At 48.1% G+C, this 27,577-nt stretch overlaps 1 long non-coding RNA gene across 1 annotated transcript; it reads right to left on the reverse strand.

Moving 5' to 3' along the window:
* Positions 1–8,967: 8,967 nt before the first annotated feature.
* Positions 8,968–14,416, reverse strand: LOC110358719 (uncharacterized). Its single transcript, XR_002413405.2, has 3 exons — positions 13,944–14,416; positions 13,686–13,765; positions 8,968–10,237 (listed from the first exon to the last, which is right to left on the reverse strand). It is a non-coding gene; the product is annotated as an uncharacterized LOC110358719 (long non-coding RNA).
* Between the last annotated feature and the right edge of the window lie 13,161 nt (positions 14,417–27,577).

Consider the following 27,577-nt stretch of genomic DNA (forward strand, 5'->3'; position numbering starts at 1 on the left):
ATCCCTACCTCCTTCAACATTCATGGTCCCCACTCCCAAAACAATGAAGGGAATGGAGGCAACAAAACCCTGGCAGAGTTGAGTCTGGGACTCTTACACTTTCCCTTCCTCCCCCTCCTCTCAATGCGGGTTAAGGATTTCCAATAAGGACCAAATGTTGGAGGCTTAACACTGCAGTCTCTGGAGAAGCAGGCCAATTTCACACTAATCTTCCCCATGAAGGGAGAGAGCATCGGAAGCAAGAATTACATCAAAGAGAAGTTAATGCTGAGAAGCACACAACAAAAAGGAGCTGCTTTCAGTTTCAAATGAATACACACAGCTGGATTAAGAGATCAGGCAGCTCAAAGCCTGTATCACAAGCTTTGGTACCCAGGATTTAGCCAGCAGGGAAGAGTTCTGATCTGGGGGCTCTTTTGAAAGGAGAGGAGGGTCTGTACAGAGCACTGCAGGTATTTGAGAAGAACTGGGTAGAAGACAGGGAGGCTGATCTCTTGGTCTGGCTTCCACTGACTTCCTCTATTAAATATCATGACAGATTCAGATAACGAGATGGGTTTGCACAGCCTACATAGCTCCTGAAGCCTTTTGGTTAGTGAGCAGTTAGCCTGTCGTTTCCCCCTGCACTGCACAGCCCTCACTCCTACTTGAGTCTGGGGCATTGCAGTTGTGTGGGGAATAGCCCTTCTGGTCCTGAAAAGCAGGCAGTCCTTTCCCTCATGGCAGGAGGTGCATTCAGCTTCAAAAGCTACTAGCAAAGGCAGCTGAGCTCCCTGTAATATAAAGCGCACCCTCTGGAGGGAAAGAGAGCAGGGGGTGATTGCAGTAACATGTTTGTTGTCCCATTTTAAGTGGTGCTGAAGTGAGTCCCAGTGCACTCCCCCCGCAGGGACCCTGACAGGTGTAAATCCCACGATGAATGAAGGCACCAAGCCATATAAAGCTGGGGCCCCTCCACGCATCTCCGCTCTGATTGACTTGTCGGCTCTCTAAGGCTGACTCTATCAGCTCGTTGCTGCCTCCAATTCCAGGTGTGATTTAGTTTGGAGATGAGAGGTGACAGTTAACATTGGTACTCGTCAGTGTAGATCAGACACAGTCACGCTGTCTTCTCCTGACTCACTCCCCTCCCCCATGCTCCCCATCCCTCTGGTATCTCCAACTCCCATCTGTTGCTCTTGTTCTCCCTGCCCATCCTCATCCAGTCCCTCTGCTTACCACCAAATCCTCCTGCTTCCCATCACCATTGCCAGAGATTATCATCAGTAAATTCTTCCCTTTCTCTTCTATTTCCTGTCCCAGATTAACAGGGTCCTAATGCTTTCTTCAAGGAAGCTTCTCTCATGCAGAGACTGGGAACAGCTGTTTTGGCTTGTCCTTTCCAGTCCCCTGCAAAATTAAGCAAGCAGTATCTAGCAAATACTCTATTTGCCAAATTTAGACTGTTTCTCCATTGGTGGGTTATTTGTTCAAGTTGAATTCTCTAAAGTGTATTTGCTGTTTGGAATTCACCAAACATTTTTGAGGAATAAATCTGCACTTGAAGACAGAAGAGGAATTTTGCACTTGATGTGCAAGATTACAACTGAATTGTTTGGTGTCAAAGGGGTCTTTGCAGCCCATATGCTGTAATATCCTAGAACAGCTCTACAATCAAGGTTTCTGACACAAATGTTCAGATTTCACATCTGGAACTCATCCTTGATTTAAAATTTCCAGTTCATTGACCATTTCCTGCCAATACCCACTAATTATAACCCTTATGAAAAAGGAATACAAGGGAAAAGAATCCCACTTTTTATTAGAGATAATAGCTGCAAAAAATCTTGGATGTATTCTCACGGCTCTCTTTAATCCAAGTAACTTACTACTTTGCATCACTCTTGGTCTTCCCAATCACATTCAGTTTTAGTCCCCAGTACTTCAAGTGACAAGATTTTAAAGCCACACTTCAAAAAAGCAACAGTCCCAGCATCACCAAATAGGAGGTAACTCAGTGGACAATGTGTTGGTTAGGCTCATCCTTTTCAGTTCCCATCCTTCTAACTTTCAATAACTTTTGTGGCTGATTCCCAGTGAGGCACAGGACACATCACATACGTGTTGCATTTGGAAGTGATAACTGAGATGGGCTAAAGCTCCCTCAGCATACTGTCCAGTATAACTGAGCCTGAATAATCAACTGCACAATCACAGGTCTGGAGAGGAATCAAGTGTGCAGCAGCACTATAGAAATGGATGTAGGGAGAAACAGTCAGTTACAAGACAAATCCCCATGCCAAGCTGTTGTGAAAAGGCAAATGGCACACTGGGCTGTACAAACAAGAGAACAGCCTGTAAGGCACAAGAACTAATCCTTGCATTCTCCTTAGTATTAATAAGGCCTGAGATGGACTTCTTGGCCCTTTGTTGTTCCTCTCTGGACACTGAAGTTCGAGAAAAAAAAAGTGGATAAGCCAGAAAGACCATGGGAAGTTAAGCAAGAATGACTGGAGATCTAAAAAACCTGGCCTGCAGGGAAAAGGCTGTAAATGAGTTAGTTTAGTCTAGAGGGGAAAAAAAAAAAAAAAAAAAAAGATGACTGAAGAGTACACGATAACAATGTTCAAATACAGGCTCCTTTGAAGAGTCAAGGTCTTTGGAGAGGAGGAGAAATTGTAACCTTAAGCCGGATCAAGAGAAATTTAGAAAGCTTGGACAGCTTTTTAGCTCTATGTGTAGTAAAGTCTTGAAATAATCTGATTATACAGGTTGTGGTAGCACCATGATTTTTCTTAAAGACTGAGTTAGGCAAGCATTTGAAAGGAATCACATAGGTATCTTTGGGCTGGATTAGATGAATTTTCAGCTTTACTTCCTGCTGTATTTTCTCTGAATCTGCAAATACATTGATGACATTCTGCTAACATGACAGGAACTACCCATAACACCTAGTCCCTTCCAGAAATGAAGAGCTAGCTGAAAATCTGCAGTGGGGCCACACTAGCTTGTGAATGATAGCATGAGGCATTAGCTAAGTTCTGTCTATGCTTCTCAGCATGGCTATGACAAAATGAAGAGAGGAGAAGAGCCATTATACACATACCATGACACTGCTGAGAATTTAAAGGAGTGTGTCCTTTTCTCTCTTCATTAAAGGCCAAGATGCATAATTTAGAGGCTGAAGATTGTCTGCTGCAGATATTGTTGAATTTTGCTATTCCTTTTAAGTTTAGGTATTTTAATAATAAACTAAGTTCTGAGCCCTTGAGCTTCAGTGAGGTGTGACTGTATTTTTGCCCAGGGCTGGTAAGAAAGACAAGGTTTAGAATACACTTCTCCTTTAATTCAGAATGCATGAATAATATTTGCTCTAGTTTATTCAGTGATATTTTTCCTTTAACCACAAATTATTTCTCTGGCTGCCCTTAGAGCCATACCAGTGTGGAAATAGTAATGATATGGGAAGCTACTGAGGTTGGCTGGTTCCTTCTTGTTAGGTCTGTTTTGGGTTGGCTTCATTTTGTTTATTTCAGGTAGCTTTTGTTCTCTGACATCTATATGCAATCATTCATTCTCAGTAAAACCAGGAAGCACCCTGGCCTAAGCATCACCAAGAAGCTCCATCTCTTCCTCTGACTTACATATTCACTCCTTGAATCTGAAGTGCTGCTGTTCCCTGCACTGTCAAAAGCTCAAAGTGGCACTAGGTACAGCTGTCCACATCATCCTCCATCCACAAAAGTTCAGGGGAAGACCTTAGTGGTGGGACACATCTGTCTTTTTCATTAACTTGCCCTGTGACACATGACAGCCACTGTTAGAGGCTGGATATTGAACTAGATGAACCACTTGCCTTTTCTAGAGGGGTATTCCTGCATCACTTAATTCTGAGGGCACAATAGCACAGGACTGCATGTTCTTCACCACCTTCCCACACATAGTCCAAGGTCCATGCTATGTGTTACTCACTGAAAACACAGGGACTGGAAATGCTCTCATGTATACTCATGGAAACTGGAGGCTGGGCACTCTTAGTCCTAGCCTAGGGAACACCTTCATGAAGTGGTTCCCAGTTACAAGAGCAGCAAGCTGAAAATTCAAGTTTAAGCAATGAAGCCTTAGAAAGGCATGAACAGAATCCATGAGAAAACTCAAATACCCTGGAATTATGTAAGTCAGAGCAGACACAGAAACAGTGAACTCGAATGTTTTCATGGAGCTCCTCAGCTCTTGCCCCAAGGCTCAGCAGCACTGGAGCCTGACCAGATTCATGACTACAATCACTGCTAAGACATTTCTCAACACCATCTTAGCCTCTCCAGCCCCTATCTGCCAGCCAGGATTCTTCATCTTCCCATTGTCAGAATCTAAATTATTTCTCTCATTTATATGGCTATATGACAGCTGTCCTCCTGTTCCATCCTCTTCTCCAGGATACAGATATTTACCTCTCAATCTGTCTTCATTTACTTTTTCCTCATTCTTTGCTCTACTGAAGGTCCCACCTCTACCTCCAGCCAGAAAGAGGAAACTCAAAGATACACCATGCAAGCTGTATCTGGGAGACTATTTGCCCAGGCAGCCTCATCTTGTCACAGAAGACTCCAGAGAGGGGAACTGCAGAGGGAAATAGGCAGTGCCAGCACAGGGTGACTGAACCTGCCAGCTTCTCAAATTGCCAACTTCTCTGTCAAATCACCACCAGCAGAGCACACATGCATATCTCATTTTTTAATACCTGAAGGAACTCTTGACAGTGTTGTGTTGTCAGTGTTGGGATGCAGCAGCAGAGTGAACTTGTAACACTATAAAGTGGCTAAAAGCCTCTCCAGAGGGCTGCTTCCTCATCCCAGCACAGATCCCTGCATCTTTCCAAATGCCCCTTCTCACTTTCTGAAGGCTAGAAGTTTAGTTGGGACACCAGACTGGGCTTTACACTTACTGGTTTCTCTCAAAATCCGAAAGCCCTCGCCTCCCATAACCTCACTGCCTGCTCTTGCCTTGTGTCCATCCACTCCTCTTCCCTGCTCCAGCACCTCCCTCCACACCTCCAGCCCGGGTGACGATCCATGAAAGCCCCCAGCAGTATGTCACGGGAGTGATAATTGCATCCCCCACTCACATCATGCCGCCTGCTGCTGACCTCTCACCCCTCCTCTCTTTTAATCACCCCCTGGCATCAGTCACCCTGACAGGGCAGCAGCACAGGCCACGTGACCTGTCAGCCCAGGGACATGACTTATAGGGCCAGGCTGGTGGACAAAGGGAAGGGAGATAGGCAGCATAAATCTCCAGGGCGAATAAAAGAGAGTGATGGGGCACTCTGCCGGGGCCTGCGTTAGCAGATTCTTGGCCTCTTGTTATTCAGCCCAGAGTTATGGTGATGAGGAAGTGGCCGAGAGTGACACGCGCTGGTCCCAATCAACCTTGTGAAACCTGCAGGGACCTAGAGAAGCCTTAATGTCACACATGGCTGGAGAGCCTCAACGAGGTGGGCTAGGGCCAGGGGAGCAGCCAGAGCAGTCCCCAGCCACCAAAGGCAACAGAGCAAAGCACTAAGTCACACAAAACAAGGACAGGGGACCCCAGTGTTGTACCTCTCCATCTCAAGTGAACGTGGCTGTGGCAGGATTTGTACATCAGAGCACCCACCACTGGTTCAAGACACAGGCTTCTCCCCTGGTGGCACATTCCTCCAAGCTCCCCACTAGTCCTCTGCTCATTCACAGACTCCCCTGCCATACATTTCCTTCCTACCTGCTCCCTTGCACTCACATGTTGCTTGGTAAGATGAAATCACTGGTGCATTAGTCAGGTGATGCCATTATAAAGAACACCTGGGGTTTCCACCAAGAAGCAGTCCCCCATCACTCCTCTACTACAACAGAATTGTTCCTCTTGGGACTGCAGAGACCTTTTATTTCTGTACAGGGCAAAAGAAGGAGTGTGGTCCACTAATACCTGCTATGGTGGGTGCTGCAGTGGGCAAAGGGCACCAAAAGGACCCATCTGGGTCATTAACTCCATCCTATGACAGTCACCACTCAGAGTCCCCACAGTTCATCTTGCCCCCCTGAGCTGTATATTTCTCAGGAGGGAAAGTGGCAAGGTAGAGCTCATGTCCTCAGTAGTGCCGTAACTCCCCTAGTACTGCACCCTCAGACAAGTCCAGAAGCTTTAACCTAGAAGGTGTAGGAAGGAGAAGGAAGCCCAGAGGCAAGGACTGTGGGCAGTTTTGAATATACTGGAGGAGAAATTAGGGAGAGGGGAAAGGAGGAAGACTGAAATTTTAAGCAAATTTTCTTTCATTTGTTTAAAAAACTGCAGGCGATATCTGAAATTGTAGATATTCAGCTGAAAGCTGAAAACATCACTTTCCCTAGTGCTTCAAGGAGCAAAGTAGTAAAGCCCATTTCCATCTTTGGGTGCTGTTGTTTCTGACTGAACACATGAAAGGTGAAGCCCAGTAACGAGGGGGAATTTGGCTCCATAAACATCTTTATCTAGGAACCACCATGTCTTGGGTGCTCAGAAATGTGAAAGCACTGTGGGCAGAGCAGGAAGGCACTGTGCACAGTTCTACTGGTGCTTTGTTCCTGTCCTGTGTTGGCAGTGTGTCCTCTAGACTTCAGGTCTCATCTGCATAGCAAAAATACCAGCAAGGGCAGCTACTGATGTTGGCTGTAAGGATCACCTTTGACCATCTCCTCTTGCACTACCCTGAGACCTACAAACTCACAGAACTTGCAATGCTGCAGCAGATATCCCCTTGTTTTTAAGAAATGCCAGTTTCTAAAATGAGAGGCATGTCCAGGCAGTGGTGGGTGAACATCTGCCTGTGCCACGCACTGGGCCCATGGCCTGTTCTTGTAGACCAAGAGGCCCCCAGTCATGTCCCAGGTGAGGTGCCCCAGGTAGGACTGTACAACCCATACAGCTCAGTGCTGCTGTTATAGCTAAACAAGGGGGAGAAAAGAGATGCTGAGACCAGCTCTTGGACCAAGCACAGAGCTCAGCGCAGCCACAGCAGTATCCCACGTGTACCTGATACTTTCTCCTCCAGCAAGTGCCTTCCTCTTTTTTCCCCATTTCCAGACCTCCAGCTCCCCAGCCCCTGCACAGCACAAGGCAGAGAAGACTGCCTTCCACACAGAAGAGACTTCAGCTAGACCAGGACCCAGAGGTAAAGCTGTTCAGCCTTGGAGAAGAGAGCGAGCAGGGACCACATGTCCCTCTCCGTCCTTCCCAAAGGCCTCCTCTCCACAGGTGGCTTCTCTCTGGGCTGAGGAGTAAGCCCCACAGCCCCCTGCCTCCTCACCTGCCTCCCAGACAGGAGCACACAGCTCCCTGCCTCCTCCCCCCATCTGCCTTTTAACGATGATGGAAGCTGCTGTCAGCAGGCAGCGACAGTAATAAACACTCTTCTTAATAACACAGGGTGTCCCTCTTATTAAAATGAATAGACTTCGGTGGTGAAGCCAGGCTGCCTGCCTTGCAGCCTGGTGGGGACAGCAACCCTCAAGCAGAGCAGTTTATCTGCTGTAATTACTACAGCATCTTTGGCTCCAGGACATTCCTGGTTATGGCACTGTACTGTACCCCCAGGCAGAGACACAGGTACATGGACAGACCAAGGCACCTACCAACACATGAGCAGACAGAAATGCAGGCAGATAAAATACTTGTGTGCCTGCAAACTTCTACAATAATCTCTGAGATGTGCAGACATGTCAAGGTAGGGTTAAATGTATCCACAGCCAGGCTTTTAGGAATCCTAAACCCCATGGAAACAAGCAGAAACAGCTGGTGTTACTCTTTCTGCTTCTGTTGTGCGTAACAGGTATATTAACACACATGTGCATAAACCACACTGCACTGAAAGCAGGTGGAGGAAGGCAAATGCTTGGTCTGTGGATGAGAATCCCCTCCTCCACCAGCTCATAATGTATCTGTTCCTTTTTTCCTGTTCCCTGGTCAATGAGAGTCACAGGATAAATGTATTTCAGGTTTTGCATACCAGTGCAACACACTGAAAACAGCTGATGTGGCATCCCTTGTGTCTACCCTTTCTGGGTTTTGGATCTCAGTTAATGTATGTATTGGTTTTTGTGCCATGGAGAAGCTGTCCATTTCCCAAGCACCTAATTCAGAGGATCTCTGTATCCCAAGTACTGTCTTTCACCCTGCATGCTGTTGCCAAACACCAAGCGTGGTATTTCTGAGACAGGGAAGGAAACAATCTGACATGATGCTTGCCAGTGGTTCTTTTGGAGGTATGTTTGGACTGGCAATGATGCAGTAGCCTCTATTCACATTTCTTGCCCTGCAAAACCAATGTCCCCCTGTTCTGCCAATTTAGTTTATTTTCTCAGCATTTAATAAGCTGGCTGGTTCTGCAAATGTGCCCAGCGTTGACCTAAGGCTATGCATATGTGGAAGAAAAGCTGCACTGAGAAGCACTTTCTTCCTTTGGAGGTCCCTCAAACAGAGATTATACAAGGAAAAAAAAAAAATAACAGAAAGACAAATGACAGTAGCACATCCCAACATCCACTCTGCTGCTGTCTCAGAGCAGTTCTCTGGGCTGTAGAGACCCAGCAAGATCAAATCTGGTCCACTGCATCCCACTCTTCCAGGAGTGAGCACAGAGGAGCAGTCCTCGGCTATTGCATTATTTCTCCACACCTTCAGGTTTTAAAACCACTGTCATCATCAGACCCCAAACAGTTCACACCCTCGCAGGATTCCAGCATTCAGGAACACCTAACTCCATCTCACCTTGCAGTGCTCCTCACAGAAGAGCCCACAGCAGGCAGCAAAGCTAGCAGCAGGCAATTTAGCAAATTTAGCAGTGGGGTAGAATAAAAAAAAAAAATGATTCTTGTGTAGCCAGGAGAAGCAGTTGGCAGGACCTCACCATGAATGACCAGAATGAGGTACAACTGCCATTATTATCTGTGAGAGACTGGCATCTGTAAGCTCTTCTTAGAAAATAGTCCTGGTGTGGGATATTACAACCTCACTGTTTTTGCTGGTTGTTTAGTACAGCAAGAGAGACGAGTACAGCAGAGCAGATAGAAAAAAATGAAATAACAGACAAATGAACCAGTCTTTTTAGCCGGTGACTTCCTGGGGTCAGAAGTCAGATGCATCACAAGAAAGCTGCAGACATGCTGTTTATTCACATTTTCCAAGTCATTCATACGCCATGTCCTGAACTGCCTGTCTTTCTGCTCAGTGGAAGATTAGCAAGGATATATCGGGGAGAGCAGTTGGTGAATGCAAAACCAGAGAAGGATCTACTCTAAAAGACTTCCAAAAGGTCAGCAGTGTCCCAGAACAAGTACCTCTAGCTATGTACAAACTGACTACACCACCTCTTGTCAATGGTACTTCCACATTCCCAGGCCCTGGCAGGGATGCTCCAAAAACCACTTCCCATCGCCAGGACTAGATTTCCAGATCCACACGGCACACCTTACTGAATCACTGACACCAAGGGCTGCAGGTCAGGTTGGCAGCTGCTGGTGAGGCTGCTCAGCGTAGGATTTCAGAGCTGCAAGCCTGTGTTGGTGGAGAGGGCTAAAGCAGCAGAAAATAGCTCAGAGGAGACTGGGAGAGCATTGTCAGAGCTCTGAGGAGCAGCCTGGCTTTTCAGTCTCTCTCTTCCTATCAGTGCCTTACTTAATAACCACAAACATGTCACCCACTTCTCGCCTTATAAAAATAAATATACATCAGAATAGAAGAAAATAATGGCCAACCCTGCATAAGAAACTGAGCACAGGAGCCGGGCAGAGCTAGGAAAAGTTGAAGAACACTCTTTGCTACAGCTACTAATGCTATTACACGGGGGATGTGCAAGCTCAACATGGCAGCCAGGATGAGGTGGAAGCCAGTGGGCAGAGTCCACTTGCCCACTCCCAAGGCTGTTCCTGGCCGCTCCAGTGTCTGCAAGGCCAGAACAGCTACAGGAGCTGGGTAGTTCCATCCCTGGACAAAACCACCCTGCAGGATCACTCCTGAGGCCAGAGGCTGCTGGATATGTCCTGACAGTGATACATCGCTTGCACAGTGGTGACGGCTGCTGCATACCACCATATCCGGAAAAGAAAGCACAGTACAGAAACAAACTTGCCTCGTCCTGTTGAAAAAGCAGGTGAAGTTTAATCTACGACGCCACTAGGCCCAGGCCTTCACATCAAAGGGAAGTGCTTGAGTCTGGAGTCACCAGGCTATGGCTCATTGCCTGTCACTGGAAAACACAAGAGAAAAAGACGCCACAATATCCTGGGAAAAGCCTTTCTCATAAATGTGGATACTCCAACTCCTGATCTGGTCTTGTGCTCCAGGTAGCCTGCAGAGAAAGATTTTGCTTGAGAATCATTGCTCCAGTGAAGTGAGACACATGGGAGAACGGACAACCAATCCTTCAAAAATCTTAGCACCAGTAACACCATTCCTCTCCTTCCACTGCTGTCAGCTCCAAAGCAGCATCAATGTTTTGCTGCTGGTGCTCTTTGCTGGGATGTTGGAGGACTTTGCACCACCCATCAAGCACACAGGAGTTGCAGAGGCATGGGCACAGAGGGGCAAGCTGAGGCCCATGGCCAACAGCCTGGCCAAAGGACAAGGAGTCAGGAGAAGACCAGTTCCTAAAAATCTCAGACCATGGTTTTGGCAAAACACTTTCTGAGGAGGTTCCCGTGCAGGCTGAGGGCAAAGGGCCATCAATGCCACGCAGCTGCAGAGCCCTGCAGTGCTGAACAGGGTGCTGGGAAGAGATGGGAGCTTGGGAGGGCCAAGCAGCAGAAAGCAGGTCCCACACAGACACTCTCGAGCAGTTCACATCCAGAGACACTAAGTCAGCACAACTCAGCCCTATGACTTTGCTGGGCTTGTGTGCTCTATGAGGCTGTGACATGTCAAGAAGCAGATGAAGAAATTATTCTGAGCAAGTGTATTTTTCTCCCATTGCCCTGCAGACAAGCACATACAGATGAAGAGAGACCTCTAGTGATGCTGGAGGGACTTTACCTGTCCTACTCCTCCGAGCATCCCTCACAGTCAGAAGCAAATGTCTCGATTGCTCTGACTGCTGCAGTAATGGCCTTTCTCCTGAGCGGGAGAAAAACAAGGGCTGCTCACAAGAACATCTCGCTCATCTGCAGAGAAGGTGGAAGGGTGTACTCTGAAAAGGGGAGTGACTATAACATGCCGAGGGGGTTCAGAAAAACTAATGAGGATAAGATAAATGGGCTCAGATCTTGCTACACCCTGCCTCTCCAGTTGCAGCTGCTCAAGCTCCAGCATGGTCCTGGGCTCAGGGCATACAATTCAGCAGGCATGTGGAGAGTGGGTAATCGCCAGTGCTGGGAGATGATTTGCAGTTCAGCTGCCATTTGGAACACGTGCCTCAAGTTTGCATTCAGGCAGAGAAGGAGCTTGGCAGCTGCCGGCTCAGTGGGGCAGGAGGCAGAAGTGAGGAACAGCAGGTTCCTGGCTGAGCACAGCCATGCCAGGAGATGCCATATCCTCCTTGCACACCCTGACAATTGCCGCATCTTGCACTCAGCTGTGGGACAGAGGAGCATTTTTGGCTCTTGCTGAATTGAGCCTTAAAGCCCCAGTGTGTAGGTGCGGACAGCATGGATGATGGATTGTGCGTAAGGGTGTGCTCATGCCCAGCATCCCCAGCACAGAGAGAAGGCAACAACAACACCATTCACCTTCTCAACTCTCCACACCAAGGGCTGGACACAGAGCCAAGGGAAGCCTATAAGTCTAGTCAGACACAGAACTACTACATTAAACTTTTCTATTATGAAAAGGCTTTGAGGGGACACATAAGTGGCACATGCTGGGGCAGACTCAGCTATGGCAGAGGCACAGCAATTGTGCTCTGCAGCGTCAAAAAGCAGACAAATATACCTGACCTGTTGCTTTCAAACCCAAAGTAAGAAAAGAACATAGGGGCTCCTGCCAGCCAGAAGAGAAGGCCTCTCTCACCTGCTCCTGCCACTTCCTCTGCAGCTCTGAGCTGCGATTACTCAATTAGCAGCTCCTGTAGTACCTTCCTTCCACTCAGCTGTCCCTCCTGTTGCCCAGCCAGTGCATAAATCAAACAGGAGCAGCTCTTTCCCTGGGCTTTCTTTTTCTTATGCTAGGCCAAGCCTTGGTGACCTCCTGCTGGGAGAGCGGACAGTCATATTTTGCTGGAATGTTTTATTTTCTGTACTGCATGAAGAGTAATTGTGGAGGGGAGGGAGAGCACAAGCACGAGAAAGCATGTGCACTGCCAGCCAGGCCAATGTCCTTGTCCCACAAGGTTATGGATCCATTTTAGCTCGAATAATAATAATAAACAAGGGATTCATAAAACACAACATGAGCTGGGCATTTGGCAGCAGCTGCCCATGGAGCAGGAAGCACAAGTTCAAGTCTGGAGGAAGACAAACTCCATATCCTGCCAGCAGCTTGAGATTTCAGGCAGCTGGCAACATTTGTGATAGTGTGCGCGCACACGTGTATGCAGAGACAGCTGGCACAAGCCCGCTTTCTGTTTCCCTGCATGCTCCACTGATGTTATTTCTGATACTTAGCCTGGCAGAACTCAGAGGTACTTAGACTGAGAAGCACATCTGATCCAGAGCGGAGCAAGGCGAGAACAGCCTGCATGGTGATCTCCCCTCTGCCCTGCTGTGTCCCAGCACACTTCCCAGTACAGCAGAGACAAAGCTTTTCAACAACTGCATGGGACACTTACACTGAGTGTTCCTCTTCCCTGCTTAGAGGGCAAATGTTACAGAGCACAGAGTAACAAAACAGCTTGTGCCTGAGATAGAAGAACCTCCCCTGTCAGAATCCAGAAAACTTTGGGAATTTGTAAGTGTTCTGATGAAATCCCAACAGGCACACGAATATTTCCAAGTGATAAATAAAGCCCTGGAGACCAAACTCAACACTTTCAAAAAAAGCCTAATGATGGTAGACTTCATTTTGTTTCATATGTAGAGAGCTCTACTAACAGGTAGTCTTTCTTTCTCATAACAGGCATGCACGACAATGTTTTCCTGACTGCAGAAGAGGACATCTCACTTGCTCATTTCTAGTACATCAGGACAGAGACATTGAGACCAAATGCAAAGGGAACTGGGATGAGTTAAGGCTACCTGGTACTCTGGAGGAGTGAATTGTTTAATAAATTATGGGTTAGCAAAAAACAAAACAAAAAAACAACAAAAAACAAAACAAAGGGAAAAAAAACCAAACCAAACAAAACCAAACCAAAACAACAACAACAACACACTACAAAAAACCCACACCTGAATAGAAATTCAGCCAATGTTGTTGAAAGACAAGATGTAGTTCTTCCTGATAGTTGTTCTTACATTAAAAAGCCCTACAGTTAACTACAGAAACTGAAGGCAGGATCCAAACAGTCAGGAGTTAAGGGGGCTTCCAAGTTCACTGCTCAGAGTGCAAAGGATCACGAAACAATGTCCACATCAGCCCAAACTGTAAGTGACTTTTGCCCATCAATTCTCCAACCTCAGCATCTTTAGGCTAGAGATAACAAACTGGAAGAGGAAAAAGGAATGGCAATTGAGGACAAATAGTAAATGCTTTTCTAAAATAAAAGCAGCTATCTTTAGTCTACAGTAACCTGTGAGCAAAATTGTGAGAAAAGAAGACATCATTACCTGGACTTCCAAAGATAAAAAGTCATAATCTTGAAGATGCAGGGAGCTTCAGAGCTGGATGACAGCAGGAACACACAATGCTGGTGGAGGCAAGACAGCATACATTCAGTTGCTTGTCCTCCTCAGGCCAACTGCAGTTCACAGTTTGTGTCACAGAGCAGTGAGGACATGCTGCTCCTAAGGGAGGGTGAGCTGGGAGCCAAGGGTGAGCCCAGCCCAGGCTGTGCCCTCACTGACTAGGGCACAGTCCTGCAGCACCTGAGCAAGGCCAGCAGAGTTGGGTGCTGGAAACAGGGTCCATCCACAGCTCTGGATGAGGTAAAGTGAGGAATCAGGTCCATCCAGAGAGTCTAGTCAGGAGCAGGGGCTGCAGGATAAGTCTGAAGTCCATCCATAAGATGAGGGCAGAGACAGAGCAAGAGAGAGGCATACCTACAACACAGCTCAGAAAAGGAATGGATGGCCTAGGCTGAGCTTAAATGGAGCCCCTGGGGAGAGGGTGTGGGTGGGGACCCCAGGTGAGACCACTCAGGGTATTTAAGGCCTATTGGTACCATCCAGACCCTGACAGTTTTACCTAACATACAGACTCCTTTCACATGTGGTAGGATCATCCACACAGGGAGTTCATGAGGAATTGCCCTTTGGTGTTAGCTTGCCCTTAGTGACAGCCTTCCTTACACGCTCCTGTAACATCTGTTTGCCTGCACTCATGACATGGAACATGTGTTTGCATCCCTCAGGAAAGGATTTAACGCTAGCCAGGCAACAGCATTAGGAAAATAAAAATTAAAAAACAAACAAACAAACAAAACCACCAATTCTCTCAAACTGCATTAAAAATAACTCAAATACATTTCCACTTCTGAAGAATTTTTAAAAAAAAAAAGGGTGGGGAGGGGCTGGGGCATGTAGTGGGAATACCTCTTACAGTGGTGCATAGCTAGCCTGTAGGAGTTGCTGATGGTGTGTGGAAGATGTAAGCCCAGAAGAAGCTCAGACATTCATGCAGTTCAGGAGAACACTCACAGTTATCGCAGGCAGAACTTTAAAGACAATATGTAATTTGTGAACCATCTTGATCAAGGGCATATGGCAACCACTAAACAGCTTGAAAGAAGGAAAACAGTACTCTCCGGGTGGCTTAGCCTCTGATGGCCCTTTATGGCATTTCTTGGCCTTTTTTTCCTAAAGTCTTCAATTGTGGCCACCCTGAGCACTGGAGAGGCACGTCAGTTTTCTTTGCCTGGGCAATTCACATGCTAAGGGAGCGCTTTTTTCCCCAGTGCTCCAGAAAGTGCTGCAGGATCAAACGATAAAGTGTATTTTCTGCCCTGAGGAGTGAGCCGTGCAGACAGGAGAGAACATGAAACCAGGCAGGCAGCCGGGAACGGTGATCAGCAGAGAGCGCAAAGGCAGCATAGGGGCTCATAAATATAATGTTTTGCTGTTATTCCGGAATGGCAAAGACATGTCCTTGTAGGAGGAAAACTGTACAGATTGCTTTATTATTTTCAGTCCAATGAAATGAGCTGAAGTTGAGGGAGAAGGGGGGAAAACAGTAAGAAGGAACAGTGGTGAAGAAGGGTTAGTACCACGAGGGTACGCTCTGCTTGGGGCTGCACAAACCCCAGTCCCAAACCCGCTGAGCTGGGTGATGCCATGGAAGCCCAGTGTGGCCAGGCAAAGTGGGGGTATGTCCTTCCAGCCACGGCCGGCCCTGCTGGCGCATAGATGGAGGCCGAGCAGCAGGGCCCTGCGGCTCGCTGTGGGAGGCTGCGGGGAGCCCCCAACTCCCTGATGCTGCTTTGCAGCACTGGGACCCCACAGAGCCCCACACCTCTCCCTGCCCCTGCTCTGCTCTGTGGTCCCCCCTGCTCACTCCCTGGTGCCAAGAGCAATGAGAGCCCCTGCTTGCCCCATCCACCCATGGGCTCTGAAGGAAGCAGCACGGTGACTGCCATGCCCATAGGCACATTGGTCACTTATTCCCCTACTGCATTTAGTGATTTATTTATTTGATGTAGAAGCCTTTTCTTGCTCCCCCCCACCCCTCATCTCCTTTCACCATCTGTCCATTCATTTGGAAATCTGTTCCAGCTGACCTCGAGCTGACCAGCGCTTCCTTCTTCCCTCCGTCCTGCCATGGGCTCCTCCAGACGTCCCCAGCTCAGCTCAGGGGCTTTTAGCTGACTATGCAAATGTCGCCCAGCCAGCTGGTGTCTGCCTCCCAGAAACACATGTTCAAAAGCCCCCTGGACAGCCAGCAGGGAGGAGGGGGCAAGTCCCTGCGCCCCGGCCCGAGGGCTGTGCAGAGAAAGTTACTTAGCCAGGAATTATTCAACAAACAGATGGGAGGAGGGAAGGAAGGCTGGGGAACAGAGAAAATAAGAGCGTGGTGCATCTGCGTGAGCGTGTATAGGTGTGGGGTCCCACATAAGTGTGTGGGAAGTGTGAATGAAATCACTGTGTGAGGATGGGTGGTGGTGGAAGAGGAGTGTGAGAGAGATGTACAGATCAAAAGAGGATGTTGCTGATAGTTTTATGGTCTTCTCCTCCTAGTGACATCTTCTGCAGCATGCAAAAGGAGCTCTAATAGTGCAGCATGCAAAAGGATCTCTAATAGTACAGCATGAAGGAGTCAAAGGGCCAAACAGCAGGCCCATGGAAACAGCCCCTCAAGAGAGTTACTAAAGCAAGGCAAGGCCAAGAGGGCTCATTTAAATTCATCTTCAAGAGCTCTCTCTTCTTTCCATCACCTAATGCGTGACCATCCACCCAAGATCTCTGGTTGTTCATGGAGGAAGAATGTGGAGATGTTGAAACTGGAGCTGAGGATCTGGGGAAGGATTTGGGACTGAACCAAGGAGGGAAGAGAGCAGAGGAGCATTGCCACAGCACCCCCACCAGGCTGATAACCACTGTAGGACATATGTGCCCAGCCAGAAAGCCACTCCGAGGCAGCAGTCCAGCTCACTTGGGTACCTTTGCAGGACACAGTCATTCACTGAAGTACTGGCAAGGAAGAGGATTAATGTGATGAGGCCTACTTGGTCTTTGCTGTGATTAAGGTGAGAGGGAGGGTTGGAGATAAAAGGGCAAGGCATCTATAGTGCCTTTTATGGACCTCCTCACCAGCTCTGCTGCTGCACCCAAAGGCTAATGCATCCTCAGTTTCTCAGGCAGAAAAGAAAGGTTTGGTGTCTGCATGTAATTATACAGTGCTTATACTATCTCCACTCCTTTTCTTTACCTCTTTCAGATGGTCTCCCTCATCTGACTTCAGACGTCTGGTTTTATACTTGAGGGTATTTGCTGATAGCATTTGAGCAGGGGGATGCCAAGTCACGTGTCACCTCTTTCTCTAGGCTAAAGAAAAATCAGAATATTGACTCTTAAAATTTAAAAAGATTCTTCCTTGTAATAGCAATTAAAACTGGGAGAAGCCAAGGTACCTCTCCCCAACCTAAATTTCTCCTGTCACAAGTGCAGCTCTGGCCCTCTGATAAGGACCCCTTGGGCTCCCTGGAAGAATGCAGGATGTCAGTTCCAGATGTAGCTGACAGATGATGCTCTTCCTGGCCATAGGCAAGAATGGTGAAATGGTGAGCTGCCAGGAGCAGCTTAAGGAAGAAATGCAGAGCATATGTGCAAGGGAAATGGGGATGTTACAGTATCAATACAGAGTATAGGGCAGCTGCTGGACATTGGAAATGTCTCCTTTGTATCCTGACCACAGGTGACAATGAAGCCTGTCCCTGAATCAAGCCTAAAGGTAGAGAAAAATGTACATTGGGTGAAAAAAACCCAGGCAGTACCACATGATTCTGTTTACTGAGATTAACAGGACATGAATTATGGTAACCGTGGCTGTTTGTTACCCAAAACGTACTTGAAGTCTTGGGTAAAGAGACCCACTGTTCAAGGACAGAATGGACTGGTCTGGCTCACATCCATGTTTGTCTCATCTGGATTTAGAGTGGCTCTCAGGACGACACAGAGCTTTAGAAAGACCAACTTGGAATATGCAAATGCATACCGCCTTTCCTTAGGTGTGTGTTTGATGTGGTTGGATTCGGCATATAGAAGAAATGGAAGTGGTGGCGGGCAGGTCAGCAGACTACGTGAGCATAGAAAAAGATCTTTTTGTTTCACATATGCTAGATGCTGTGTCATAGGACTTGGTGATTCTGGAGATTATGGGGAAGGTACCTGACAGGCTTAGCTCCTTCAGGATCAGGGGCTTGGGCAAAGGGCAAGAAGGCAGCCCTCTATTGGCTGATGCAGTCTTCGTAGCATAGCTTTGTGAGTGCACGCTTTGGGCATTACAAGACCAGCTGAAGGTTTCTGGACAATTTGAGGCTGAGATCTTCATCACCAACCTGCTGTAGCCTCTCTGGGGCCTTTGACCCAACTTCCATGGCAAGCACAGCAGAAGCAGAGCATGACAGGCTGTCAGGAGCAGAAAATAAACACACTGTACTGGGTTAGTCGAAGGGGTCATCCAACCCACTGCCCTGCCTCCAACAGGCAGACTGGGAGCAGCACCGGAACACGGTGAGAACCATTGTGAGCTTCTATGTGAAAGAAAGAGATGCTGCATTCCACTGCTTCCAAGGCCAAACAAGCATCAGGTAAGTACAGCATGAAGCCAAAAAGAACAGAAGTTACCTGCACTCAGTGTGCACCCATTTTCCTCACAGTCTCTGATAGGATCATTGTGCCTTGTACTGCAGTCCTTTCCTGAGCATCTCTCAGCAACATTTGTGTTGCTATATGTTTTTTTCCTGATAACTCCAATATCTTTAGATAAGAAGTCACCCACTAAACACAACAAAAAGGAAACCACACGGCTGCATCTACACTAGTGAATTTACCAGGGCACTTAAGCGCTCTTCCAACATGGGCAGGCTCCTGCAGGAGTGCTCGTCTCCACCAGGCACTGCCCAGCTGTGATTTCTGGGTGGACCACAGGCAACACACTGTTCCCCCTAAGCAGAACAGAGGATGCCTCTTTGTGCTCTGGTGGAAGAGATTTGGGACACTCCAGTATGAACTATGCCCTACAGCTCAAATTTGCTTGCATGTACTTGTACAGGTAGAACTGCAGAAGCCCATCGAAGGCTACCAAGGGGAGCCCATTTCAAAGAGAAACTCAGAAACTGCAAATCAGTGGAGTGTCCCCCATGCTCCGTGCTTAGCCAGACCCACCGAGCAAGAGCCAGCACCTGGGCCCATAAATTCTCAGCTTAACCATAAAAACAGAACTTGAGCATCCATTTTAACATGGACCCTGGGAGTTATTCTCTCCTTCTGGCTGCCAGCATACAGTTCTGGCTCAGCCTCACAAGCAGCCCTGAGCTGCTACGCAAGGCGGCCGGCAGCCCTCCTGCACCCCACCCCAGCCAAACAGGGTGCGAGGTTCCCACCGGGCTCCCTCTCTCTGCGGGAAGGCTGCAAGGCCGAGCGCATGAGGAGGGGGAGTGGGCTGCGTCTCATGTCTCCTCTCCCTTTGTATGTACCTCCTGGTACGATTATTAAACGCAAATTACAAAAGATATGACCCAAACGATCTTTATTTCTTCTTTCACCAAGCGGTGCCTGCAGGGTCCTGATTCTGAATTCCGTTTCAATTACCAATGCCATTTTAACACAAAGCAGCTTCTGTCTGCAATTACCGGCACTGTCAGCAGTGCAGAGACAGCTCGGGTGGCAGAATACAAAAGCCTGGCATCTTGCGTTTGTTTAGAAACTTTCATTTGCTGTGATTAAAGGCAGAAGACATGGGAGTTGTCTGTCTGCAGAAGTGCACTGTACGCTGCATGCACTCCTTCGTGGTACAGTCCCCGAGAAACCAGCCCTCAGCACTCACCTCCACAAATCACTCAAAAGGACTTTAACTGATGTTACAGCCAATATTATGCAGACAGGCCGACAGAGTTAACTCCATCGTGCTTTAGCTTAGCAAGGAAACTCTCTGCTTTTACTGCTAGTAAAGCCAAGCAGCCTGAGCTGCAGAGCTGAGATGCCAATATAGGCTGGGGCAGAGAGTGATGCAAAGGTGTTTTCCTCTTATATTGGTGATATAAAGCACTAGTTACAAATTTACAAAATAAACTCTTCACTTGCAGCTGAAATGCAGCCTCCTGTAAGTATGAGGGTAGGAAATGCTACTTATATTACTGGCACAAATTAACATGGGAGAGGTGATGAGAAATCCCATAGCTGTATATACAGTCCTGTATATATAACTGTAGTTACTGTGGTAAAAGTTTTAAAGTCCTAAATTTCCATTCGGCCTTCTGAAGGCAACCGTGAGGCTGATATGGTCCCCAGTGAAAATGAGTTTGACACCCCTGCCATAGCCAAATGAAACTGGTAACAGGAGGCACACATATTTGCCAGAGTTGGCAATTACCTAAGACAAGGGGGATTGACACCTGAAATCCATGAGGCAGGTACCCAGCTTTGCATCTTGTTGCAAAACCAGCAGTTCCATCTGTGCAGCATCCTCTGGTTCTCAAGCAAAATTCACAGCAACTGCAGTTTTGACGGCTGAAGTCAAACACAATGGAATTCAAAGAGCACATTTCCATGCAGCCACTGCACATCGCTCCCTGCAGCTGCATCTAAGAGCCCCTGCTCTGCCTCGAGCTGTGGCACTGCCTGCGTGCTGGCCCACCAACAGCCCCAGGGTCCCCAAGCTCACAGAGACGGAGGCAGACACCTCCTCTCTTTTGCCCTGATCATCCAGGCTGGATTTTGCTGCTGTTTCTTTAGTAATACATCACTGCGCCTCTTTTTCAGCCTCCTCCACAAGGCCATCTTGCTTGTGAGTGAGTCTTGAGCTCACTTTCATCTTCCAGACCCTTTCTTTCCTTCCTTCCTTTCTGTCCAGTCCCCACCAATAACACCTGCTTTGTACCCCCTTGCTCCCCTTTCCCACACCATCCGTTATATACCAACCATCTTGCGTGTGCTCTTTAATGCCACTGCTCTCAACGGAGTTTCCACAGACCTAGGAGGAAGCTGATCACAGGGTGCTGCTGGCTGGTGAGAGATATTGCTCACATTTATATTGTTAACCAGTTTGTTCTTTTTCCTCTTGCCTGTTCCTTGCCTTATGGTTTATTTTTCTCTCCTGTTTGCTTGCTCTAATGTGAGTGCCCAGCACTGAGCGCTGCAGTGGCACGTGCAGTGTGAGTAGCAGCCGGGGCAGCTCTGGCAAGGTCGAGGCCACAGGGCAGGCAGGGATGCCGTGTCCCAGGGAGAGCTGTGCTGCAGCGCAGCAGCGAGGGGCAGGTGGCTGACGTAGCCCCATGGGGCTGGTGCAGGCACGGGGAACACCGGCCATTGGAGGCCCTGGCTCTCAGAGGTGACACCATGCCTGGCCAGAGCTGCCAGCCCAGCTCTGTCACCTGGGAACTGAGGGATCTTTGAGAAGACACTGTCATCCTTCCCCTTTAAACTCCCCCAGAGCTTGTATGGATGGAATGAGTCTTGAGACTCTCAGCCATAAAATGTGACTTAAATAGGTGGTTTTTAGGTCAGGAAGGTGGTTTACACCCCTTGCTGCACAACCTTCATTTTCCAGCAAGTCCCTGCGGCCCCTTGGGCCACATGGGCCCACCGGAGAATAAAATGGGGACATCAAATGTCTCAACCCCTAATGACAGTGCTGGAAAGGTCTCTGTCCTGGCAGTGGCTGCTGGTTTTGCCCATCCCAGCCTGTAGTGGGCCAGCACATGCCACGTGAGCCCGGCTGAGCCACCGTCCCTGGGAGCTGGCGGAAGGTGCAGGGGGGGCAATTTACAGCCGTGGTTATTGAGTGGTGTGTGAGCCGTTTGTCACACTGAGCCCTGGCACCTTGTTCTACCTGTGTTGTGCGTGTTTTATTGGTGTTGAGCAGAGGGAGGCCAGAGCAGAGGGGAGTCTGGGAGGAAAGGCACTCAAGTGAAAAATGAACCGAGCCAAACAGGATTGAGAAAGAGAGAGAGAGACACGCAGGGGAAGGGGGTGAAGGGGCCAGATTATAAAACACAAGACAAATGTCCCCACTGGCAGCAGGGTTAGGGAAAGAAAGAGAGGGAAGAAATGAGGGGGGCAGGGGAGGAAAAAGAAAGAGAGAATAAAGACACTGCCTCGTGGCCAGCACTATCCTAGTGGGATCCGCGATGCACATGCAGTCAGAAAAATAATTCTCAGTTTAACAAAGCAAGAAGAGGGGGGCAGGAGTGGAGGAAAGCTACAGATCCAAATGGAAAGTGCCCCAGGGTGTCCAATCTGCTGGGTTTAAAAAAAAAATCATTTTGCCTCATCCCCCACCTTCGCCCACCAGGGAGCCAGCTCCTTCCCCATTGCCTCAGCCGCCACCACCAAAAGGAGTGGGACCGGGGAGAGAGCAGAAGGTCTGTTTAGAATTTCACATCCCTTCCATCCTGCTCCCTCAGTGCTAAACTTTCAAGACAAAAATCATAAAACGAGGTGCTTTGTTGGTGAGGCAGATTCAGAGATCTTCCTGTTAGGAACAAGAAAGGGAAAAGAGAGACAGAGAGTGAGACAGAGAGATAGCTAGATGGAGGGCTGGCTTTGTGCTTGCAACAAGCCACAAAAGGTGCATTTTTAATTAAATTTATACAAAATGTGTCAGTTTTATCTCTATGTTTCAAACCTGACTCTTTTCTATCAAAGTAAAGTATTGATCTTCAGTGCCCCGAAGCTACCTGACTGAATTAAACAGAATAAATAGAAGAAGGACTGAAAGGGCTTAGAAACAACTGCAGAGAGGCGAATGTTTAATGGCTCCACAGTCATTTGCTCCAATTAAAAAACAAAACCGTTTAGAGGGGCTGTTAACACCTTGAAGTCTGAAAATCCTCACTTCAAAAAAGCCCCAAAACAGCTTCCAGGCAAAACATTTTAATTGCCATAAATACTTCCAACCTCAGCCATCACTGGTGTGTGTGCACCTTGCACAGATAGACAAATGGATGCCTGGGCCCAACAGGACAGAACCCACTCAGCTGTGAGATATCGGTATGCTCCATATGGCACAGAGACACCTCCAGCCAAGGAAAGGCATGTATCCAATATGATCCAGATACATACCACTTTATGTAGGCAAAAACCCCATTTGTCTGAGAAGTTAAGGATGGACATTTTAGAAGCACAGGTCTGGTTGCCTAATGTGATGTTGCCCTATTGAACATTGTTCTCCAGACCAGTCATACTCAATTGCATGTCATGCAAATCACAGGTACCTTACAAAGCACTTACTGTGTCTGTCTCATGTCACAAGAAGCTGTCACAGTCCCACTTGATTAAGAACTGTGTTTGGCCAGGGCTACCTTGTGACAAGAGCCTACAGCTCCCAGGACAAACAAGGCCAACAATTTTGTTAAAGGCTCTTGACTATCATGAGAGGTATCAAGAGGACCACATCACCCAGCTGGGCAAATCCCAGCTGCTTCTCATCCCTATGGGTTAGACAGAGTTTGCTATCTGGACTAGCTTTGAGCCAGCTCAGGCATAGCTACAATGGCCTGAACTGTTATCACCCACTTATTTAGCACAGTGGTGTCAAACTCATTTTCGTGGGGGGCCACATCAGCCTCGCAATTGCCTTCAAAGGGCTAAATGTAATTTTAGGATTGTATGAATGTAACTACTCCTACATTTGACACTTCTGATTTAGCGAGTTGATTCACCAAGCCATACAGCCATCTGTACACGTAACTCCACAGGCCACAGGGAGCCACATGCTTAACTCCAGTTTGGCTTTGGAGCTTGAAGCACTTAGAAGGTTGCTTGACTTGGACCAAATTCTTCAGCAATTTCCCAAGGCACTTTTCTGGCTTTGCAGGTAGTTCTAGTGATCAAAGCACAACTTCAGCCTATCACATGGATTGCAAGTCCATCTTTTTTTGGCTGATTCAAAATGTCCCACAACACCAAAAGATGTGTCCCTCATCATTTCAGGGCCAAAAACCATCCTGAGAATTTTCCTGACTTGGATCTGAAGGAGGGTGATTCTTGCTGAAGGAGCAGGGTCAGCTAATAAAAGCTCTGACCAGTTATTACTGCACCAGTTTAGGCAAGTGAACTCAGCATTTTCTCATCTTTCAAATATTTTGTTAAACATTAAGCAATTATCATTGTCTGTTATCAATAACTTGATACAAACCAGTCAGACTCTGTAGTTTATTTTCCAGCACTGGATAGAAGAAAAGTGAGACAAAAGATTTTCTGTGAGCAGCAAGACATTTCACAGGGAAGCAACTGCACAAATGTCACCATACACAATTCTTGCCCATAACTGTCACAGAATCACAAGTTTTTAAAGGATCTGCTAAGCCATGCACGTGGGTTTGTATTGTGGCAGCTCCCTTAACAACATCTCAACCGCAGGTTAATATCACAGTCAGCTGAAATGCTGAAAAGCAACAGAAGCACAGGGACAGAAGCCAGAACGCTCTGCTTGACAGGATTTCAGAGCTACACTCTCGCTTGAGCATCAGGAAGTTCTGCCCTATACCCTTCCTGGGCCCGCAGCCTCTCAGGGGTGAAACAGCCCCACAAATCTGAGCCAGTTGCCATATTCTGTAGCAGAGGGTACATACGCATTCAGTCAACACTGCAACTTGTACATCTGAAATGAACCATTTGGGAAACAACGAATATGCATTTTTAGCGCTAAGGTTGAATACTCCTGCTGCTTACGGCCAAGCTCCTGCTGCTGCACTTCAGAGCATTTTGCTTTGTTACGGACCCCTGATTAACACTTTCTAAGCATTTCAACCTACACTTCAGTCACTTTACAGATTGCAATGAATGCAGATTTGAGTTTATGGGTTCATAAAAGTGTGAATTAGCACAACAATTTTCCTGCAGCCTATTTGCACAGCCTTCCTCAAGTGACCTGTCCCTTCAGACAACACAAATATTTCACCTCAAGCGAACTGCCCTGTGAGGCATTTTTAAGAGACTAGAATGAGATCTGTGGCCCCAGGAAGCAATGCCTGTGGGAGGACAAGGCAGGGGCATTACTGTGAAGCCCAGCACTTGCGTCTCTTGGCAACATTAGAAAGTGCTGAGAAGTCCTTTAGCCCCAGTAGGAACTGCAGTGATCCCAGCAGCCCCAGCAGTGCCACCCATAGAGGCACCCATCAGCCTGGCATTGCTACTGCCACCCATGCTCAGCAGAGAGGGACCAGCAGAGCTCCCCTGCCTGCCTTGCACCGGTGCCTCTCACCTGCAGGACAGACATAGCTGCACAGCCCTGCACCAATACACCAAGTCAGACACAGAGACCCCAAGACAAGCACCTCACAGCACCCCTGTGCTGTGCTTCTCCGCACACGTGCACCCTAATCTCCTCCATCCTCTACTCTGACATCCCATAGCTTTGTGCTGTGGAAAACACTGTCACCCAGTAATCTGCACCTTTTCCTGCGCTCTGCATATCACTGGTGTGATCAGGCCTATCTCTGCATGGAGGAGGGGCTGGCTGACCAAATTTCTTTAATTAAAGAAAAAGGATCAGGTTTATTTCAGATAAGCAGGCAGGATTAAAATAGACAGAAAGAATAAACAAGGGGCAGCTGTCATCACTCCAGCCGATCCAGTGTGATTATTAATAACGATAAGCAGAAGAATAGGGCTAATAAAAGGATAATGAAGTGGTCCTGAAAGTGACAGGAGATGGAGCCTGATAAGAGGGCCCATGGCCCAGAGCTGCTCTGGCCTTAGCAAGGTCTGTGCAGAGCAGCCTGCTGGGGCACACCAGGTAGCACAGCCCTGAGAGGAAAGGTTTCATTCCTCAGGGACCATGGCAGAGAGATTAATGGGCTCAGGAGCTCTGGACACCCATGTCATGCAGCGTTCATGACTGAATCAATCAGGCTGTTTCCCGGGCTGCAGCCACAAGGAGTGTGGGTTGTCCCCGCAGATAAAGCACAGCCCTGGGAGGACTGGTCTCACCAGGGCAGCCGATCACAGATCCCTCCCGGTGCTGCACAGCCGGAACCCTGCCTTGGCCCTCAACTCGGCACTTCACAGTGCCAGCACAGCCTGCGACTGGGATGACACATTTTGAAAGAGAGCACAAGCTGAAGCGTGGGGGCAGTTGCTGGGAAAGCACAGAAGCAGGATGGGGCATCTCTACCCTCTCCAGGCATCACCCAGTGCTCTGGTGTCTCTTAGCTCTGTCAGCTCTCTAGGACAGGGAAGTGTCCCAGACAACCATCCAAAAAGGTGGAAGGATGTGGCTGAAGAAAGAGCAGCCTGTGGAGAGTTGGATCTGGGTGCCCTTTCCTAATGGAAAGTTCACATGCAGAACAGGAACCACAGGCAAAGACCACTGCAGCCTTGAAACAACACAGTGCACTCACTTGTACTAGCTGGGTACAGCTCCTGGCCATGGTGCAGGTCAGTGGAGGGGAAATAATGTGTGGAAAGTTATTTCCCAGGAGCCATTAAACAGAAATAAAATCCCTCGTAACAGCAAATTCAGCTTCTGTTGTCTCTTGTTGAGGAGAGGATCAAATAATCTGCAAAGACGCAATGGGAAACAGGAAAAGGGAGACTCTGGAGTCAGAGCCTCACAGCAAGGCACAGAACATGTCAGATGGCTGGAGAAGGGAGAACTTGGTCAGGGAATGCTGAAAGAGGAATCAGTGTCGTTTGAGACAAACTGGATTCATTTCCACTTGAATCAGTCTCTTTTCTATTCAGACATCCCCCTCTTCTCCCTCCCAAGTCTAGAGTATTTCTCCTTCTTCAGAGAAAGAAAGGCTCTGGCCACAGGCCGTGGCAACCCCTCCCAGGCCAGCAGGCAGGTGGGCGAGCGGCTGGGTCTGGAGCAGCCATGCCAGCCCCCTGCTCCGCACGGGCAGGCGGCGAGCAGGGCCCGAGAGAGGAGCGGGGAGCCCCGCTCGGCCCAGCGCTGCGCTCCCCCGCTCCGGGTCACGGCAGCAGATGCTGCGAGCATATGCCATGAATTAATTCCGCTTTCCCTGGGACGCTCCAGTGAGAGGAACGGTGGTGCCTTTCCAACTTATTAACATAGGAGCTCCCCCCACCTCCCATCACTTTGTCACACTTAATAAAACAGCCAGCCAGAGTCCCATTAGAAGGAACTTTAATGGAAAGTTGCTGGGTATGGCATTTTTTCAGCCTTTATTTTCTACATTTTTTTCCAATGCTATGTGTGCTGTCTCTGTCCCAATATCCGCCCCCCCCCCAACAAACTGCATTCTAGTTAGGCATCTCCACCAAGACAGTCCATAAATACTGTATCCATTATTACAAGCAAAACCAGAGATTCCTAAAACTGATAGGACCTAGAATTAATTTCTCCATTGTGCACTTTTATTCATCTGTGATGTGGCTCACTGTTTGCCAGGGCAGTTTGTTAAACTCTGAGCCTGCAGGGGCTATTTGCAGGTAGATATTCACACCCACACAGAATTCCAGCAAGTCCCTGGGCAGACATGCCAGATCAGCTCACTGAGCTAAACATGCTGTATACAACACACACTTTGATGAGTTTGCTGCTCTCCCTCAGCAATGTATGAACTGAAAAGAATAAAGAGTAAGCAGGACACAAGACTCTCTACATTGAATCACCATCTTTGAACTGAAGATGGGTAACACTCACCACCAGGTATATGAAAGCCATGTTTGAATCAGGAACTTGAGGTTGCTCATTTGTAACCAGTTCCTGCCACAGATTTGCTGTATGGCCCCGGGCGCACCACTGCACCCTGCTTAACCCCTTTGTGACACCGGTCCATGGAGACTGACAAGGGATTACTGCTCTAGTCCTCAGCTAGGCATAGCCCAGAGGGTTGATTCCTAGGTTGCACCTAGGAACTGGGTGCACTGTTCTGAAA

Source organism: Columba livia, chromosome 5 (genome assembly GCF_036013475.1).
Source record: "Columba livia isolate bColLiv1 breed racing homer chromosome 5, bColLiv1.pat.W.v2, whole genome shotgun sequence".
Taxonomy (NCBI): Eukaryota; Metazoa; Chordata; class Aves; order Columbiformes; family Columbidae; genus Columba; species Columba livia.